This window comes from Orbicella faveolata, unplaced genomic scaffold (genome assembly GCF_042242905.1).
Source record: "Orbicella faveolata isolate gen_17 unplaced genomic scaffold, um_ofav_v1 contig_34, whole genome shotgun sequence".
Taxonomy (NCBI): domain Eukaryota; kingdom Metazoa; phylum Cnidaria; class Anthozoa; order Scleractinia; family Merulinidae; genus Orbicella; species Orbicella faveolata.
The window spans coordinates 18,126,774-18,145,000 of record NW_028301563.1 but is presented as its reverse complement, the minus strand read 5'-3'; the positions used below and the strand labels follow the sequence as shown (position 1 = coordinate 18,145,000).

Here is an 18,227-nt window from a genome sequence, read left to right as displayed (position 1 = left end):
GCTGAAATTGGATTCAGACTGCCAAAACTATTACGAATCGAGTTCTGGTTGTAGCTTTATTTTATTTGACCTCTAAAGCCTGGTTTACACTTTTGAGTTAAGCGCAAGCACAAACACTAACACAAGCACAAGGATGTTCGCACTAGCAACATACGCATGCGCAGTCCGAGTCACCAAATGATCGAAAATGTTTCTTTTTCATTTGCTCACGCTTGTGTTTATACACTACCGTTTTCCTATGGTTATGTTTGCGCTTACGCTTGTGCTTATCTCACAAACAAGAACCAGGCTTAAAAAAATTGCCTACAAGATCTGTCAAAACCATCAACTTATTCACGACAACGTTAACTGTTTATGTTTATTTTTGGGGTGCAATGCACCCTAAAATTATCTTAATGGTAGCGGTTGTGCTCTGCTTTAAACGCGCTAAATGAGAAACAAAAAAAACACATTGTTCTTACAGAATCCCCCCTCCCCCTCTCCCGTGTCTTACGCTTTGTTCACGGTCAACTTGAAACTGACCGCCGTAATGACTTTGGAGAAGCTGACGTTTTGAGCGCTAGGGTTTTTTTTTTCCTCCGACGGAGGGATTACGCTAGAAAAGTCGACTCGCACTTAACACGTAAGTTCTCAGTTGTTCTCTAAATTCGAAAATTCAGTCAACATTCTGTGTCATAATGCATCTTAGGTGACCCGATAGAGACATATTTCTATGAAAAACCTAGCTAAACCACAAATTTCGAAAACAGGATTTCGTGACGCTAGAAATCATTATTAAAATTGTGAAAATTGCATTCAAATCGTTCACGTACTGTATATTTTGGTTGCGTTATCTATGGTAACTGTTGTATCAAAATTAACTGTTGTATTATTAAGTAAAGCAAAACGAATTCTATAAATTTAAATCCACTGTCCAAATTCCGGAGTCCATACATTTCGATCCTTTACGGCAAGGGCCGGCCATTTCCAGGCGGGGGATTATTTGTGGTACAATCTGGGAAACATTGCCGGGCCTGGGATCATTTGCGGTACACTGATTTGGGCATCATTTATATTTACGGTCCCGGCCGGATCTTTTTTGGTACAATCCGGGAGTCATTTGCGGTACAATCTTGGGATCATTTGCGGAAAGCCCATCAGGGTTTGCTTAGCGCTGCTGTTCTTAAATCTATTTTGAAACCTTCTAACTTAGAACTTAATTAGAACGAATAGGGGAAATCCTTCATCACTGACATTTTACCGTCAAACGTCAAAAAGTCGAACATTCAACAGGTAACCATCAACAAGCTGTAAGCGTCTGTGCTTTTTAGCGGGAAAATCTCATCCTAGGTTGCTGCGAGGTTGACTGCATGCTAGATGTTGGGTACCCTATTTGCCACTATTTGCCACTATTTGCCGCTATTCGAGACTGTTCGTACTATTCGCTATTCGGGTTTTCCAGACACCCCAATTGTTTCCTGTCGGTGTTTTGCGATTTGGGAGATCCTGTGGTTCAGAGAACAAGAAATAACTCAGGCTTACCTTGTGCCGGGGTCATCACAATTTGCTTGCAGTTTTCAAAATCGAAGATCTCTGACTTACAAGTGGAAGTTGCAGCAACCTCAAGCTAATTCTGTAATAAAAGCTATGTTAGACAAACCGCATTCGGGGATTCCCCCGGTTTTTGTTAAGATTGCGTAAAGGTTGCTTAAAGGAGTCTTTGTTCCGACTTCCGGTTTGTCACCCTGTTGGTCAGTATTTTGACTAGTGGGTGAATGAAGAGGTCAGAAATTGCGGTGCTTGTATGGATATTGTTCGTTGTAGTCCGACTTACCTAGCAACACTAGTTTATTTCGAGAGTTTATCACGATTTGGCATGACGTAAACGGGGTTCCAAGTATGAGGGCCTCATTAGATGATTTGTGCCTTAGACGGTTGACGGTGTTTCTAAACTATTTGCCGCTATTCGAGAATGTTCGTACTATTCGCTATTCGGGTTTTCCAGACACCCCAGACTTACCTAGCAACACTAGTTTATTTCGAGAGTTTATCACGATTTGGCATGACGTAAACGGGGTTCCAAGTATGAGGGCCTTATTAGATGATTTATGCCTTAGACGGTTGACGGAGTTTCTAAACTATTTGCCGCTATTCGAGAATGTTCGTACTATTCGCTATTCGGGTTTTCCAGACACCCCAATTGTTTCCTGTCGGTGTTTTGCGATTTGGGAGATCCTGTGGTTCAGAGAACAAGAAATAACTCAGAGAGTTTATCACGATTTGGCATGACGTAAACGGGGTTCCAAGTATGAGGGCCTCATTAGATGATTTATGCCTTAGACGGTTGACGGTGTTTCTAAACGTAATTTCTTCTGTTTTAACCGCTGCAGAAGCGTAAATACGTCTTTATTAGGTTATCCTTGTGTTTTCTGTTTTCTTAATGTCGGCGATGGACAGCCCTAGCCTGAGTCCGGAGAAGACTAGTGAGACAATCTCAGATAGTGCAGAGCGCAATTGATAGCTCTGGTACAGTAGTCCCATAAGTACTCACCCCTACTCGGTTCACTTCCGGTTTGTGTCTATCTTGGTAGTCTGCTACGGCTTTTCCCCTTTGCAGTGTGTATGTTTCAAGGTTGTATTTTCATTCAAGGTCCAAACATTACGCACAAATTAATTACTACTGGTGCTTTAAGTTGATTTTCGTTCATTTTAAATTCAACAATACGCTGAAGCAGCAAACGTCACAATTTAGCTCTTCACGCCAACTTTGTAACTTGATACTTTTGTTTTCCTCGCAAAGCCATGTAATATGAAACCCCTGTTTTCTCCAAAACATACGGAAGATGTCCTTGTTTTTTGGAGATAAATGAAAGAAAGTTAAATATCTGATGTAGTGATGAAGAAACGGAACAGAGACGATGTTTTACTAAAAATGCAAATTTTTACCGATGAACAAGAACTAATTTAATTATCAGATAGTCACGAAATACCACTTTCTTTTTCTGTTGCCACCTTTGTTGTTAACAATAAAACAATTCAAAATTAACACACAACGATATTGATGGCTGAGAAGCTTTTCAACGAAAAGTATTGAAGATAAACAGCGCTACTTGGCCGATATGAATGAGTCTCCTCACAGACTGATTAAATTAATTTGCGCTTTCATTAGGTGCCACGGCGTCTGCAGCAATATTTGAGCATTTTTCTGGTTTCTTTTGTTACAAATTCACAATTTGCGGAGTATTAACGCCACTAACTTGAGAACTTTTTGGTCTCTCTTACAGACACAATTAAGGCAAGAAATAAACAAGTCGCTAAGGAGAAGCAATATATTTGAACTCTGACAAGCACACTATTGTAGATTGAAAACAGCAGATGATATCTGTTGAACCGACCTGTTTGTAATTCTAAAAGCTACGCAGCCACAGTAACGTTTCACTTTTGCAATAAAAAGGGACAACTGGCGCTACCTGAAAAATAACTGCCGTCCTTGGTCACATGACACGATATATAAAATACTGCGTGTAAAGATAGTGTATAACACTAACAATGCTAGAACGCATGCGTCTTACATGTTGAGCTCTACCATAAGGAAAACCACTCAACATTTGTGCGTGATTCCGTATGCAATGTATCCTTCACCTAATATAGAGGCCACGAACCCTAACTAATCTACGCATGCGTTTAGGGCAAATTAGTTTTGTTCTAAGGAGAATGGTACCACAAGGAGAGCAAGGGGTTACCTGAAACAAATATATAGCTTTGCGATGTTCAAAGTTAAGCGACGGCGATGGAATGTGTTTTACGTAGAGTACACATGTACCTTTCCCACCCTACTCCCACTACTTCCCTGCCTCTAGACTAATTAATTAATTGAAATTAATTAATTAAACAAACATTAAAGTTTACACCTTAGCGCCATAGCACCTTAGTTCCTTAGCGGCAGGCAACCCCCATAACCATCCCAATAGTGCACTCTGCACTAAAAAGGTAATAAATTCACTGAAATTCTGTTGTTTATCTGGATAATTAATTAACGCAGGATATTAGATCTAAAGCGGTGGCTATTGACGACTATTCGTCACTATTCGCCACTTTTCGCAACTGTTTGCCACTATTCGCACTATTCGAGACTATTCGCACTATTCGAGACTATTCGCACTATTCGGGACTATTCGCTATTCGCTATTCGCTATTCGGGTTTTGTAGACACCTCTATTAGTAATGTTACACATTACATTTACAGTCGCACTTCGCAACTCGACCTCGGAACTCTCGCAACCTCCGCTGTCCGAATTCAAGTCATTTTCCCTTGGATGTGCTTATCAGTCGTTTGTTATCTGCTCATGATGTCGGAGCCTGCTGTAACTCAAACTAATTTTCTTATTTCTTGCGAGTTCAAGATGGCAACCCTTTAAATTTGGTAGTAGTGTTGCGTGACCTCTATGTATCACTCAAGTAACGCTCTAGCGATCGCTCGCGTTACCTTATCTCGATTTTTCTTGTTTCCTCTTTTTCTTATATTCTTTCAGTTTCACTTTGTTTCTACCGTCACGTGCTTTTATGATAGGGTAAGCTGGCGTGAAGTAACAGTTACGCGAAGCTGGCCTTGAGATCACGCTATTCATGCCAATAGTATTCGGGATTTGATCGAGTTCGAGCTGAGCTCACTACAATTGGTGACCTTTTTTATGCAATTCAGCAAACCGCATTCTTGCACTAATATAGCTTTCCGCCATTGTTCTGGTAACCGAATAATCATAATCAAGTTTTATGCCGACAGAAACCATTATGCTCACGTGGAATGTTGCTGTTACGGTATAGTGCAGACACGACAAATTTAGGACACTACCCTCGTCTTTTCGAAAACATATCGTCATTTTATGCACCCAGAAGAACCACAGAAATCTGCTGTTAAGCTCATTGTTTTGGTCGATAAAAAATCGCTTTTAAAAATACTCTGCGTTTGTGCGGAGGATTGTGAATAGAAGGAGTCCTAGCACGTTCCTTCCGGGCGCGTGTGGGGCAGCAGTGTCGCTTTAATTTTTATTTTTTTTTATTATTTTTTTTTTACTATCGTGCGCGCGAGTGCATATACTAGGCACTTCGCGGTTACTCCCGCCCTAGCCTCTTCCAGGCTGGCGTTCAGTTAATTGGGGCGCAGCGCGAAAAACGGCTAGCGAAAAATTAGGAGAGAAGCACGGTTAGAGAAAGCGAAAGAACGCCTTTTGGGCAAACCAAGAGACCTCATTTTCTCGTAGGCAAACTTAACAAAAGGTCGTTCCGGTATACCAGGATTTGGCATATTCTGATTGGTCAATTTTGGCAGGTTTTGTCAACACTCGAGCTTCTACAATCCCGGTACAGCTGGCGCTGGTGAAGGGGATTTTCCCAGTTTGTACGTCATCTCCTAGTCGATCGGTAATGATACGAGGAGTGATCAGCGCTGGTCGTTATATAATTTTAGTGTACGAACCGGAATACCAAGTTACTTGAATCGGTATCTTGGCGTACATCTTGGAATGAAATGCTACATGAAAACATATTTCACTGCAAACTACTTACTGTTTACTGAACAACTTCGGATGAGCCATGAACGGCAGGAAAACACAACAGTTCTTTGACATGAATAACATTTCATCAACACAATGATCGGTTATGTAATAGACTACGAGTAGTCCCTCTTTCGCTTAGTCCGTCGTGCGTGACGCGAAAGAAATTCGCGAGAAAAACATGGCCGCGCGAAATCCTGGGGGCTAGGAGCGCGCGAAAGGAGGGACTACCGCCTAAGCACAAGAGTTTACCCTTTCACGGCCGAGTGATTTTTCGGTGTAGGATTTCTCATCTTGACGTCCTCTTATTATCGCCTGTTATCAATAGCCCCGGGAGATCTGAATAAAATTGCTCTACTCTACTCTTCAAGTAGCCAGACAAAAACATATGCCGTGAGAAGTATATCTTCGTTCAGTGTTCGTTCAACGAAACCGACTGTCAAAAAAGTTTTAAAAAGAAGACGGCGAATGAGGCCTCTTGTAACGATTTTCGCTGCGTCTAAAAGTTATTGCGAAAATTTCAACAGAGTTTCAACCGAGAATTTACATTATACATTATACATTATACATAGGAGATCATCCAACTGCGGTGAAATGTTTGCCGATAGCAGCGGAAAATTTCAGGTGAAAATAGATCTTTGGAAGAGTCCGGTTCAATCTTTAAAATGGACGGCAGAAAGGCCAAGCTCAGTGAATTTATATTCGCTGACTACTTTTGAAATACTTTAAATCAGACGTTGCCTCAATATGTTTGATATGGGAACAACCACACTAACCTTCTCAGCACAACCTCTCGTCATGTTCTTGTGGCTGCTTCTCAGTTTCGTTCAACTCATCTTCTCCTCTGATCTCCGTGATGTCTCTCTGAGCTGCTGTTCCTTCGTTACCCCCTAACAATTTTGAAACCAACAATGCAACTATCCCGCCGATGGCGACTAGCACAGCACTCCGCAAAATGCCAGGAAACATCTCTGCTTGGTATTGTTTAGCACGCCACGAAATGTTGTAAAAGTATGAAGCATCCACCACCCGTGCAAATTTTCAATTAAACTGCGATGCACGGACCTAACCAGGCTAGAACGTCAACCAAAAATAAACAGCAGATGAGCATTATAGCAAGTAATTACAGTCCTGTCAATCAAAGCCACTGTCATTTCAACAGGTACCTATTGTGTTTCCGCGGGGTCACGGGCGTCTCCTGCACTTGTGAAATCAAATCGGAGTAAAGCTACTCTAGTTACCAAAGCCAATACAGGATGGAACATGAAGTACACTAAGTCAACCCAAGTTTACTCAAGGGCGAATGGAAAACCTTGCACGATCTAAAGTGTGCTCTCGTTCGACGGTGTCCGTCGCTACATGAGGAGGTTCGACAGCGCCCTGAATTTCGCAGCATGCATGGTAGCTCGTTTTTAAAATAAATAGAACTTGATTGTAGCAATTTACGTCTTAAAGATATCGCCCTGGAATCAGGTCATTCTTGGACTTAGTGGAATAATACCTCCGTTATATCGAAAAAAGGGGAACCCCTAATGCGTGGCGTCTTTATGACATAGATTCCATCAGTAAACAGTCTACTGATTTCCACGCGTAGTGAGGCACGATGAGAACTGTGGTCAATTTACCGATCGAAAACGTAAGCATTAATTTTTCATTTCAGTCGGAATCACAGGATTCTCCAACTAAAGCTTTCCTTGTCAATTGCTAATTTAGTGTCTGCACTAGGCGCATGCAGGGCATTTTATATCACTTATGTAGAAACGTTGTCGCCGATTGAGAAATCTTCGTGCTGTGATAGTCAGTTATAGCACTTTCATCTCGACGAACCTTTGGGTAAGAGAAACGATCAGGCGCCATTTTGACTCTTCTTCGTGGAGGACTGGGCTGACCGCGAAAGATTGGCACGACTGAATGACATCATCACTGCTGAATGTACAAAATACATTGCAATCATGTGCAATCCACGCTCAATTTTCACAGATTTTTATTGGCCGCTCTTTAAATATGATGGCTGAGGTAGAAGACAGACGTAAAAGGGGAAAACAAAAACAACAAATAGCAATAATTTTGAATGACACAAGGATTTTTTTTTTGAAAAGCGCAGCCTACCCTACAGCCAGCAAAGTAGCTAACGAGGCAAATATTGAATTATGCTAAGGACGTTAAACATACACAATAACATTACTCCTCAGTTTTAATCTGTTTACCCTTATAAGACCATGACCTAAGCTGAAAAAAATATCTGATAAGTTTCGAGCAATGATCTCACTTGCTTTATAAAGACTTGTTATGACAGGTCAGTAAAAGACATAATTTCACTTAAAAATAACCATAAATAAGTCTTACTTCAATGAATTGGTTACTTGTAGAGTACTGTGAGATTTTCTTAGAAATCTATCTGATCTAGACTCTGAAAGCAACATATCATCCAGGCTGAAACTTGTTTTCTTTTTTTTTAATTTCCTATTTTTCAGATTATTTTAAACTTATTTTTCATTCACTAACCGTGGTATACCCCTGACGTCTTACATCATTTGCCTTGGCATGCCTGACCAAAAATGCTGACATGAGCGTTATTTGTGCAATTTCTAACTACTCGGCGTCGGAGCTGCACTGCAACTTATAGAGAAAACCTCTCGTCATGTTCTTGTTCTTGTGGCTGCCTCTCAGCTTCGTTCAACTCATCTTCTCTTCTGATCTCTCTCATGTCCCTCTGAGCCGCTACTCCTTCGTCAGCCTCTAACAATTTTGAAACCAACAACTCAACTATCCCGCCAAAGGCGACAAGCATAGCACTCCGCAAAATTTCTTTGCCAGGAAACATCTCTGCTTGGTGTTGTTTAGCACGCCACGAAATGTTCTAAAAGTATGAAGCATCCACCACCCGTGCAAATTTCCAATTAAACTGCATGGACCTAATCAAAATTTTCGACGTCTTGTAATTTATGCTGACTAAGTGAACCGTTACTCTGGCCGTCACACAACGCTTCCCTAAGTGAAAGACATGCACAAGGCCATTCAGTATATCAATCTATAATTCCCAAAAGTAATATCTTTATTTACCCGTAGAAAGCTCAGGGCTTTCCAAAGCCCGGGTGCTTAGCTTTATTTAGGTAAATCCAGAATACTCTGGAGCGGTTTGAACTCAAAACACAACTGACTTGATTGAATCCCTTGAAATGTTATTTCCGGTCACAAGACTGTGTGGGTCACGCTTGAGGACCTTGAGTCTTCGCTGATGCAACCAAAAACTACATCGAAACAAGTTCTTGCATGATTTGATTCCACAGTTATTTATGTTATTTCTCCCCAAAAACCACCCAGAATGCCGCAGGCATCAATCTGCTGGTGTCCAGCTGGCCTGCAAGTACGTAATGCTTCAAGCTAAAATGATAATTTTTTTTAGTAGCATCGGTCGCGTTACCACTCTGATGAACAGGAAAGACAATGTAAATATATAACTGGGTACGTGCACAATTTTAGTTGCATGCCAATGAAAGGAGTCCTTTGGATTTCATTCACAGTCGTGTCTAATACACTCAAAAGGGAGTCGAGTCGTATGTATGTACAGACGAGTCGGCTTAGCAGAAGCCGTAGATTCTGTTATTCACGACGTAACCGTTCGTGTTAGTCCAGCCGACTACAAATTTAGACGGCTCGACTCACTGTGGGTGTATTTGACAACCCTCTAGATCTCTAGACTATTCCTTGGCGAGGTCGAGAGAGGATATTACACACCGGCGCGAAGATATTAATTTTATTTTTGAGCGTTAAAAACAATACAATAAAATATCGCTTTTATTTTTTATTTTTCATTTTTTATTATTTTTTTTTTATCTCAAGAAATTTAATTTCATATCTTCAAGCCACCGTGTAATTTTCTTTTTGTTATATGGACAAAAAGACGAAAAAAAGAAAAAAAAAAAAAAAACGGGAATTACGTCATCATATCTTCATTAGTGAAGACTGGAATATACACCACTTGGGTCCCGGATGTAGTTTTGTATGACTTTTTCGAGTTGTGTCAGTTTCCAGAAAACACTCGTGCCTATACAATAATAATAAAAAAAGGTTTTGGGGGAAAAAATACTCTAGAGGTCAAACACATCACCGACCTACAATGCATTGATTTTCTTTATAGGAATCGTCATTTTAAGTTATTGGTGTAGCTGACTAATAATAGCAAAAGAAATTTGATAGCCACGTGATGATTAAAAATATATAAACATATGTTAATAGCCAGGAGCCTGTAATAACACATTAAATGACTCAGGATTGTACCAGGAATGGAAAGGTATAACATAACGCCGATGTAAATATTGATCAAACGTCTTTCTGAATGCTAAAAGTGGAAATAACAAGGGCTTTGATAATTACAGCCGAAGATACAAAAATATAATAAAATACAATATAGATGAACAGTTTTACCTTACAAGAGCAAGGCGACCAAATGAAAAATGTGACATGATCAGTTATTCAGCTCAGAAGAGATATGACATTTCACATCTTTCCAATAAAATAATTACAGCATACCCCGAACCGAACCAGAAACAGGGCTCGAATAGGTTCGTATCATCGGAGGCCGGGTCGCTGATAGGGGAATACCCTTGAGTCATTCATCTCGGCTGTCATAGCGTCCACGTGCTTCTCTCTTGACGCGTTCAAGATTGCAGTTTGAAGCGTTATAGTTTATAGTTTTAGCATCTCCTGGGTAAAAAGTCCACCCAGTTAGTAACTAGCCCAAACAGGACGCACGGGTTTATTGCGGGGTAAGTCTTTAAGATAGCTATTGAGAATCTGATGTTAAGGATTTTGCGTCGCTTCAAGTTGATGCTTGCATAAATAATTTAGTGAGTGCTTTTTAAAAACATGTGAGGCTCACGGTGCGATTAACTATCCGTGCAAAAGTTCGCAGTGGCAGAATAATTCTTTCAAATAAGAATTCAAGCCATAAAATAACTACAAGCAATATAATCCCGAAATATAGGCTAGAACTCGTATGGCGACGGAACAAATCTCATTTCCAGCTGTGAAGTTAAATGTTAATACTAACTTGCGAAGGGAAACAACGTAAAGCAATGGATTTTTAAACATGGCATGGAGTTTCACAAGGCTACTCCTGTTTCGAATTCTATAGGAATTTTCCTAAAACATGTTGCATTCGATGAAATGCGCGTTGGTTTATAACTTTTAACTTAAAATACACAATCCAGTTGAGCTGCTTTCATCGGCCTCGAACTGGAAATCTCGCACACTCCGCTATCTCGAATTCAAATCATTTTCCCTGAATATTATTTTCAGTTGTTTATTATCTGCAATATCGAAGCCCGCTCAGTATCACAAATCATTTTTCGTTTCCCTTGAGATTTCAAGATGGCGGGATTCACTGTAGTATGCTCTGTAAAATGTGTCGTGACGTGCGTGACTAAAGCAACGCTCGCGCGCGGATGGATCATCTCGTGTGTATCATGCGGTTCTGATCCAACAGGTCCTTTGCATGATCCGGTCACATGGTACGGAATTAATTATACTGGGACACAAGTTACACAGTGGGACTTTCAAAACAAAGGAACTCATACCAGTCCAGCTCGACTCTCCTTTGTTTTGAAAGCCCCACTGTGTTACTTGCGTCCCAGCATAATTAATTCCGTCCCATGTGACCGGTTTGTGCAAAGGGCCTATTTTTCCTTGTTTCTTTTTTTATTCACGTGTTTTGTTTTTATTTATTTATTTATTTTTTTACATTCTCGTGCAATGGTGATAGGGTAAACTGGCGTAAAGTTACGAAACACGAGGTTAACTTAAAGGCTTATAGAAATCCAAACGGTCTAGACGCTACTCAGCACTTCGGCGTTCACGCCATTACCAAATACCGGACAAATAAAGGGACTTTGATCGGGTTCGAGATAACAAGGTCATCTTTTTGTGCAACTCAGCAAACCATATCACCAGGTGGGCGCAATCTTGCAATAGCTTTCCACCCCAAGGCCATTGTTCCGTTAACCGAATAATAAACCAACTAAGTCTTGTATCGACAAAAACCAAGTGGAATCTTGCTATAATTCTACAGTCTTGACACCTACAGAAATTTGCGACACTCTCCTCGTGTTTTACGAAAGTAATCCGTCATTTCGCGAGCCCAGAAGAACTGCAGAAATCCGTAGTTAAGTGAAGTGTTCCTGTCCATTAGACAATTGTTAAAAATAGGTCTTAACATGTTCCTTCCGGCCACGCGAGGGAGAGCGTGGGTGGGAGTGAGGTGGTGGGGGTGGAGGGGAAGCAGAATGACTTTTATAAAATTCTAAATATCCAGTGTCAATGTGCAATCAGGAGTTCCCAGCCTTATGGGGAATTGACGGAAATCATCTAAAAATTTCAGTCGTTTGTCGCGATTCTTTTCTTTAGGCCCCGTCCACACTACGCCGGAGAGATGTGTAAACGTAGCTATAGAAACCAACAGACACTTCGCCACTCGCATCCGCGAACATCTCTCCTCTGACAAACATTCGCACATCCTTAAATACCTGAGAAGTTCTGAAAATTGTCGCTCCCTTTGTTCAGAAGATTTTTTTAAAACTCTCGACTCTGCTTTCACAAGCTTCCAATTGAAAATCAAGGAAGCCATGCACATCCTTTGGGTGCAGCCGTCTTTAAATTCCCAGGTCAAATATCTTAATTTATCCCTTTCATACTAATTAGTCTCCTTTCTTAGCTTAAATAGTTTTACCCTTTTTTTGGTTCGCGCCTTTATCCTTAATTATTCTTGTTAATATCTCACTTTGTTATACTATTTATTACGTATTTTCATTTTATTTTTCACTGTACAACTGAGGATGGATGATGTCTCATCCGAAACATGTATTGTTTTCATGAACTTCAAAAGCATCGTGTGGTTCATCAAAGCCAGCTTTATTTCTACGATTAGACCTACCGTCCACACTAATCCGTCACGAAAACGGAGCTTTTCGTAAACGCTGTTCAAACCGGAGGAATTTGAAAAGGCCGAATTTTGTGTTTTAGTATGGACGGAAAACAATTACGATGACGTCACGATGATCATGTGATTTCAATTCCATCACCAAGTTTCCTCAAACACAAATCCAAAATGACCGGTGACAATGACATGGGATCCTACCGATGACTGTTGGGTTTTTAAATGTTTCTCCGGCGTAGTGTGGACCAAAACGTGATGCGTTTTCAGAGTGAAGACGCCGTTTTCAAATTTCTCCAGCGTATTGTGGACATAGACGGGGCCTCATTTGAATCAATGTGGACCGTGTCCCTTGTTGGAAATTATTCTGACTGGGCCCAAGTGCCTGCAGAAACAAGCAGAAACAACCAGTTCTACGGGCTTATAGTCTGTCCACCAACAAAATAGCAACCCCTTAGAGGGACGCCAACATGGCGTCTCCTTACAAAGCTCTATAAATTTGGGTGAAACGTTTCTTCAAATAACACGGGAACGAAAAAACGCACAGAGCTAATGACATGACAGTAAGACCCAGCTGTTGAAAAGAGATGTAATATGGCTACTATTTTGTTTGGAAGGCCTATTTAGTACGTAAGCTATATTTAGCATGGAAGTTATATGAAAGGGTTAGCTTTACTGTCGAGAGTGGTAAACAAAAGTTCATGCACGGGGGAAGAGTTTAGATCAGGCATGAACAGCGGCCTCCACGGCCGGGCCCCGTATACAAACTCTGTTGGCTACTTCCTTTCCCCGTCCACTCAAGGGAGCTCTTCGCCTCAAAACATTCAAATTCAAAAGTGGAACCGAGGAATTACACGTTCCCTTTGGGACGTGTGCTTTGCTTTCGAAATATTGCCGAGATCAAAACTCTGTCAACCTTGTCTTGACTCACTAATTCATCGACGCGCGTATTCGTTTTTTTGAATATCGAGAGCGGGTTGAGAGTTGGCTTGACTTTTTCAGCTTGCAGTAGGTCTAAACGGAATGGTCAGCTCGCCAAGATCAGTTCCAACCTTAAAGTGCACCTAACCCCAAAATTTTTTTTCGCTAAAACGAATCTAGGCCTTATTTGAAGCACTTGGGCGAAGAAATTTTTGAATTTGGTTGAATCCTCGATTTTCTATGCCCTTTCAAAGTCGCGCTTGAAGTGTTTCACGACCGCGTTTTAGGGAGTCTGGGGCGGCGGTTCCTGATGACGTCTACCCAGGAACCAAACACAATGGCGCCTCAGTCAGCTCTCTGTATTTGCTGGAGAAAATGGAAAACAAAACTAATCGTTCCGATGTATTTTGGGACTAAAACGTCCAAGCTTTGTCTCAGAATCATTTTGTTTCGTCACTGGAGTCAGAGTTAAGTTTCGATTTGGAAGACACCAAAATAAACTTCGATCGAGCACGTTCGACAACTGTGAACTCACTGCGTAGAGCTTTGAGAGCAATTTACAATATTTCAAGCGACGAAGGAGAAGACTTCTTTGCCGACGAGCTGCTTGTATATTAGGAATGGAAAGCTAGATACGAAGTGGAGGAGCAGGCAAACGAAAAGCAGGAAAGAAAACTCAAGGACTGCTTTGGATGGTAATTTCGTCAACTAAACATAAGATTCCCACTCGTGTTTATAGCCCGTTTACGTTTGTCCTTAGCGAGAATGTATTTTGTCAAGGTATGATTGTTCTGTTAAATCCAGTTTGTGTTGTACTTTCTGTTGAATGCTTCATGTTTATAAGAGCGACGTACGTGTTGCAGTTTTCGAGACTTGATGACCTCCAAAACATTGACTTCGATCGATTGAAAATCGTACTGTTTGGAACTGTATTTTTGAAGCTGCGAGAACAAGGTGGAAGGAAACATTTCATACAATTACCGATTTCACATTGTCACACGTTTTAAGTCGTAACTCCAAATAACCAATGTAAATTGTTCTCAAAGTTTGCAGTGAAATTCGTCGGATAAGCGAAAAGGATGTGTTCCCTAAGCGGTACGCAGATAATGTTCCGCGGTCATATTTTCGACGCTATTGCACAGAATCTCTGTCGCACTGCTGATTTCCAAACCTTCGAAAAACTCTGTGAGTCTAACAATTTTGTTATGATGTAATTCTAAAGGATTAATTTTCTACTTTTATCTAAATCGAAAGAGAAATAAGTGCTGGTTAGCGGCGTACAGTTGCGACCTATTTACATATCAGTTGATACGCTTCTTGATCATGATCGGATCACACAACTTTGCCGGTTATGTTATAAATACTGCGGGATTGTAAGATATAGGTTTTCGGTAGTATTTCTAAAAATTTCTGGTTAGCTTTAAGCAGAAAATTTATGAAAATAGCGTTCGAAAGTCTGCGGAACAAATTTCAGTGAGAATTCTTTAATGGTTCTCACAGATTCAGTTCGCTTGTTTCGGTTCGACAAAATCAACCGTCGTTTACGTCTTTATTGTACCATTTGCCGATCATCGTCAGTAAATTGTACAGTATATCTTTCTTTAAATCTGGAATATTACTGCAACAGCCGATAGCAACTCTGGAAGGCGTTTCTGCGCACTTTTCGAATGTGTATTGCACAATCCTGAAGGAAATGAGAGGACGTGAGATATCGAACCTTCCTGGGTAGACGTCACAAGAGCCGCTGGACCCATTCTCCTCAAACTCGGTCGTGAAACAAAATGGCGGTGTTTTGGAGCTATTTTCGAGATTTCGTCGGGGCACAGGAAATCGAGGATTTCACGGAATCCAAAAATTTTTTCACAGAACTATTTCAAATAACAAGTACATTCGTTTTAGCGAAAAAAAAATTGGGGGGTTAGGTGCACTTTAATAACGTTGCATAGATGTTTTGCAGTATTCCGCTTAGGAGACGTGAAAGTTGCTCTCCTTTCGTTCCAGAACGTAACTGAGTCTTTTAGACAAATTAAACTGCTGATGCGTCAGTGACACTTTCTTATAATAGCTGCACCGTTCATGCATTTGCCAAATTGGCAGATCATTGCCCGGTTTAACTGATGGAGTTTTGTTTCATTGTGTGCCAAAACCTAAATTTACCAACCAAGCAGTCTGTCAGCAGACGGTTTCAGTTGATACGAAACGGCCTTTTGCAATCAAACAAAATTTTTTTCCTCATAAAAATCCTTTAAAACGTTAGAAAAATAATTTAACCGACGCCGTATAGTAGATCATTTGAACTAATTCTGTCGACCACCTTTCCATCTCCAATATTCTCACGTCAATGAAATATAAACCCAGTCTAGAATTCTGGTACAGCTGGCGCCGGTGAAGGGCATTTCCCCAGCTTTTATGTAAATCGTCCTTTGTGAAAATTTTGCTCGCGTCGGAGTATTTCACTATTTTTCTTTTCACCGACAAACAAAGTTTCGAAGCATTTCTAACCGGCCAGTACCACTGAAGTGTTCTGATCTGCCGTTACAGACCAGAAGTCCACGAAACCAGAGAAGCTCCGACCGAAGGCTAGTGAGACTAAATTCAGTGAAGTTATTTAAACGAGAGGCATTCACCACCTGAGCAAGCTGCCACGGAAGCAAAAGTAAGTACAAAAATCTTTTAATGAACAGTTTTTATTACGATATAGTATCCTTTAAAATTCAAGTAAACTTTCTATGCACATAGACTGCTAAACTTATAGTCTGGGTCAGTATTTGCGCGTAAAGAACTTTCTAATGTTTGATGTGTTGTCATGGAGATATAGCTCCACTGTGCGACAATATGCGATTCATAGCATGATATGCGGGCTCGAGGAAGTCGGATGGTGTTTATAATTTCGATCTAGCTCTCCCAGACTTATAAACATTAGGCTCTCATTGATTCCCTGTTATCCTACGTTCGAAGCCGGCTCTATCAGTACGAAGCGAATTACGCCAAGGAATCATCGTAGAACACAACTCGATGAAATTGGATTCAGGCTGCCAAAACTATTACGAATCGAGTTCTGGCTGTAGCTTTATTTTATTTGACCTCTAAAACCTGGTTTACACTTTTGAGTTAAGCGCAAGCACAAACACAAGCACAAGCACAAGGATGTTCACATTAGCAACATATGTATGCGCAGTGCGTGTTATCAAATGATCGAAAATGTTTCTTTTTCATTTGCTTACGCTTGTGTTTATACACTACCGTTTTCCTGTGCTTATGCTTGCGCTTACGCTTGTGCTTATCTCACAAACAAGAACCAAGTTTAAAAGATACCATTTAAACACAAACCCACAAATGAGACCTATACTGAAGTTATACCGGTGACAATTAAATGTAAAAAAAAAAAAAATTCTCTACAAGATCTGACGAAACCACAATCTTTTCACGACAACTTTTGTTATGTTTATTTTTTGCGTCCCAGCCTAAAATGTATCTTAATGGTAACGTTTGTGCTCTATTTTAAACGCGCTAAATGAGAACAAAATAATACATGAAAATCCCAAAACGAGATGATCAGTATCCCCTCAAATTTAAATCAGAATTCCTCTCCCCCTCATTTCCCCCCCCCCCCCCCCCCCACCCCGCGTCTCCTGCGTCTTACACTTTGTTTACAGTTAACTTGAAGTTGACCGTCGTACTGACTGTCGAGATGCTGGGTCGACGTTTTGAGCGCTAGCGATTTTTTTTCTCCGAAGAAGTGCTCTACGCTAGAAAAGGCGAAAGTTCTCAGTTGTTTCAAAATTCAAGAATACAGTAAACATCTGTGTCATGATACATCTCAGGAGACCCGGTAGAGACATATTTCTAGGAAAAACCTAACTAAATCACAAATTTTGCACAGAGGATTTCGTGACGCTAGAGATCATTATTAAAATTGTAAAAATTGCCTTCAAGTCGTTTACATGCTGTATATTTTGGTTGCGTTATCTGTAGTAACTGTTGTATCAAAATTAACAGTTGCATTGTTAAGTAAAACAAAACGAATTATATGAATTTAAATCCACTGTCCAAATTCCGGAGTCCATACATTTCAATCCTTTACGGCAAGGGGCCATTTCCTGTCCGGGAATTATTTATGGTACAATCTGCGGAACATTGGCGGGCCTGGGATCATTTGCGGTACACTGATTTGGGCATCATTTTTATTACCTTTTCTTCTCCGGACTCAGACTAGGGCTGTCCATCGCCGACATTAGGAAAACAGAAAACACAAGGATAACCTAATAAAGACGTATTTACGCTTTTGCAGCGGTTAAAACAGAAGAAATTATGTTTAGAAACACCGTCAACCGTCTAAGGTATAAATCACCTAATGAGGCCCTCATACTTGGAACTTCGTTTACGTCATGCCAATTCGTGATAAACTCTCCTGAGCTATTCCAGAATTTCATGCATTATCAATCTAGCCTACGAAATAAACTAGTGTTGCTAGGCAAGTCGGACTACAACGAACAATATCCATACAAGCACCGTAATTTCTGACCTCTTAATTCACCCACTAGTCAAAATACTGACCAACAGGGCGACAAACCGGAAGTCGGAACAAAGACTCCTTTAAGCAACTTTTACGCATTCTTAGCTTAAGTCAAAACCGGGGGAATCCCCAAATGCGGTTTGTCTAACATAGCTTTTATTACAGAATTAGCTTGACGTTGCTGCAACTTCCACTTGTAAGTCAGAGATCTTCCATTTTGAAAACTGCAAGCAAATTGTTATGACCCCGGCACAAGGTAAGCCTGAGTTATTTCTTGTTCTCTGAACCACAGGATCCCCCAAATCGCAAAACACCGACAGGAAACAAT

At 40.6% G+C, this 18,227-nt stretch overlaps 2 long non-coding RNA genes across 2 annotated transcripts in view; one reads left to right on the top strand and one right to left on the bottom strand.

The window, feature by feature from the left end:
• LOC110061924 (uncharacterized) overlaps positions 1 to 1,600 on the bottom strand; it is a 6,584-nt gene extending 4,984 nt beyond the window's left edge. Inside the window, exon 1 of the long non-coding RNA XR_002298028.2 lies at positions 1,522 to 1,600. This is a non-coding gene — a long non-coding RNA (uncharacterized LOC110061924). The remainder of the gene's footprint in view (positions 1 to 1,521) is intronic.
• LOC149105095 (uncharacterized) overlaps positions 1 to 18,227 on the top strand; it is a 60,482-nt gene that overhangs the window by 34,053 nt on the left and 8,202 nt on the right. Inside the window, exon 2 of the long non-coding RNA XR_016201583.1 lies at positions 15,925 to 16,039. This is a non-coding gene — a long non-coding RNA (uncharacterized LOC149105095). The remainder of the gene's footprint in view (positions 1 to 15,924; positions 16,040 to 18,227) is intronic.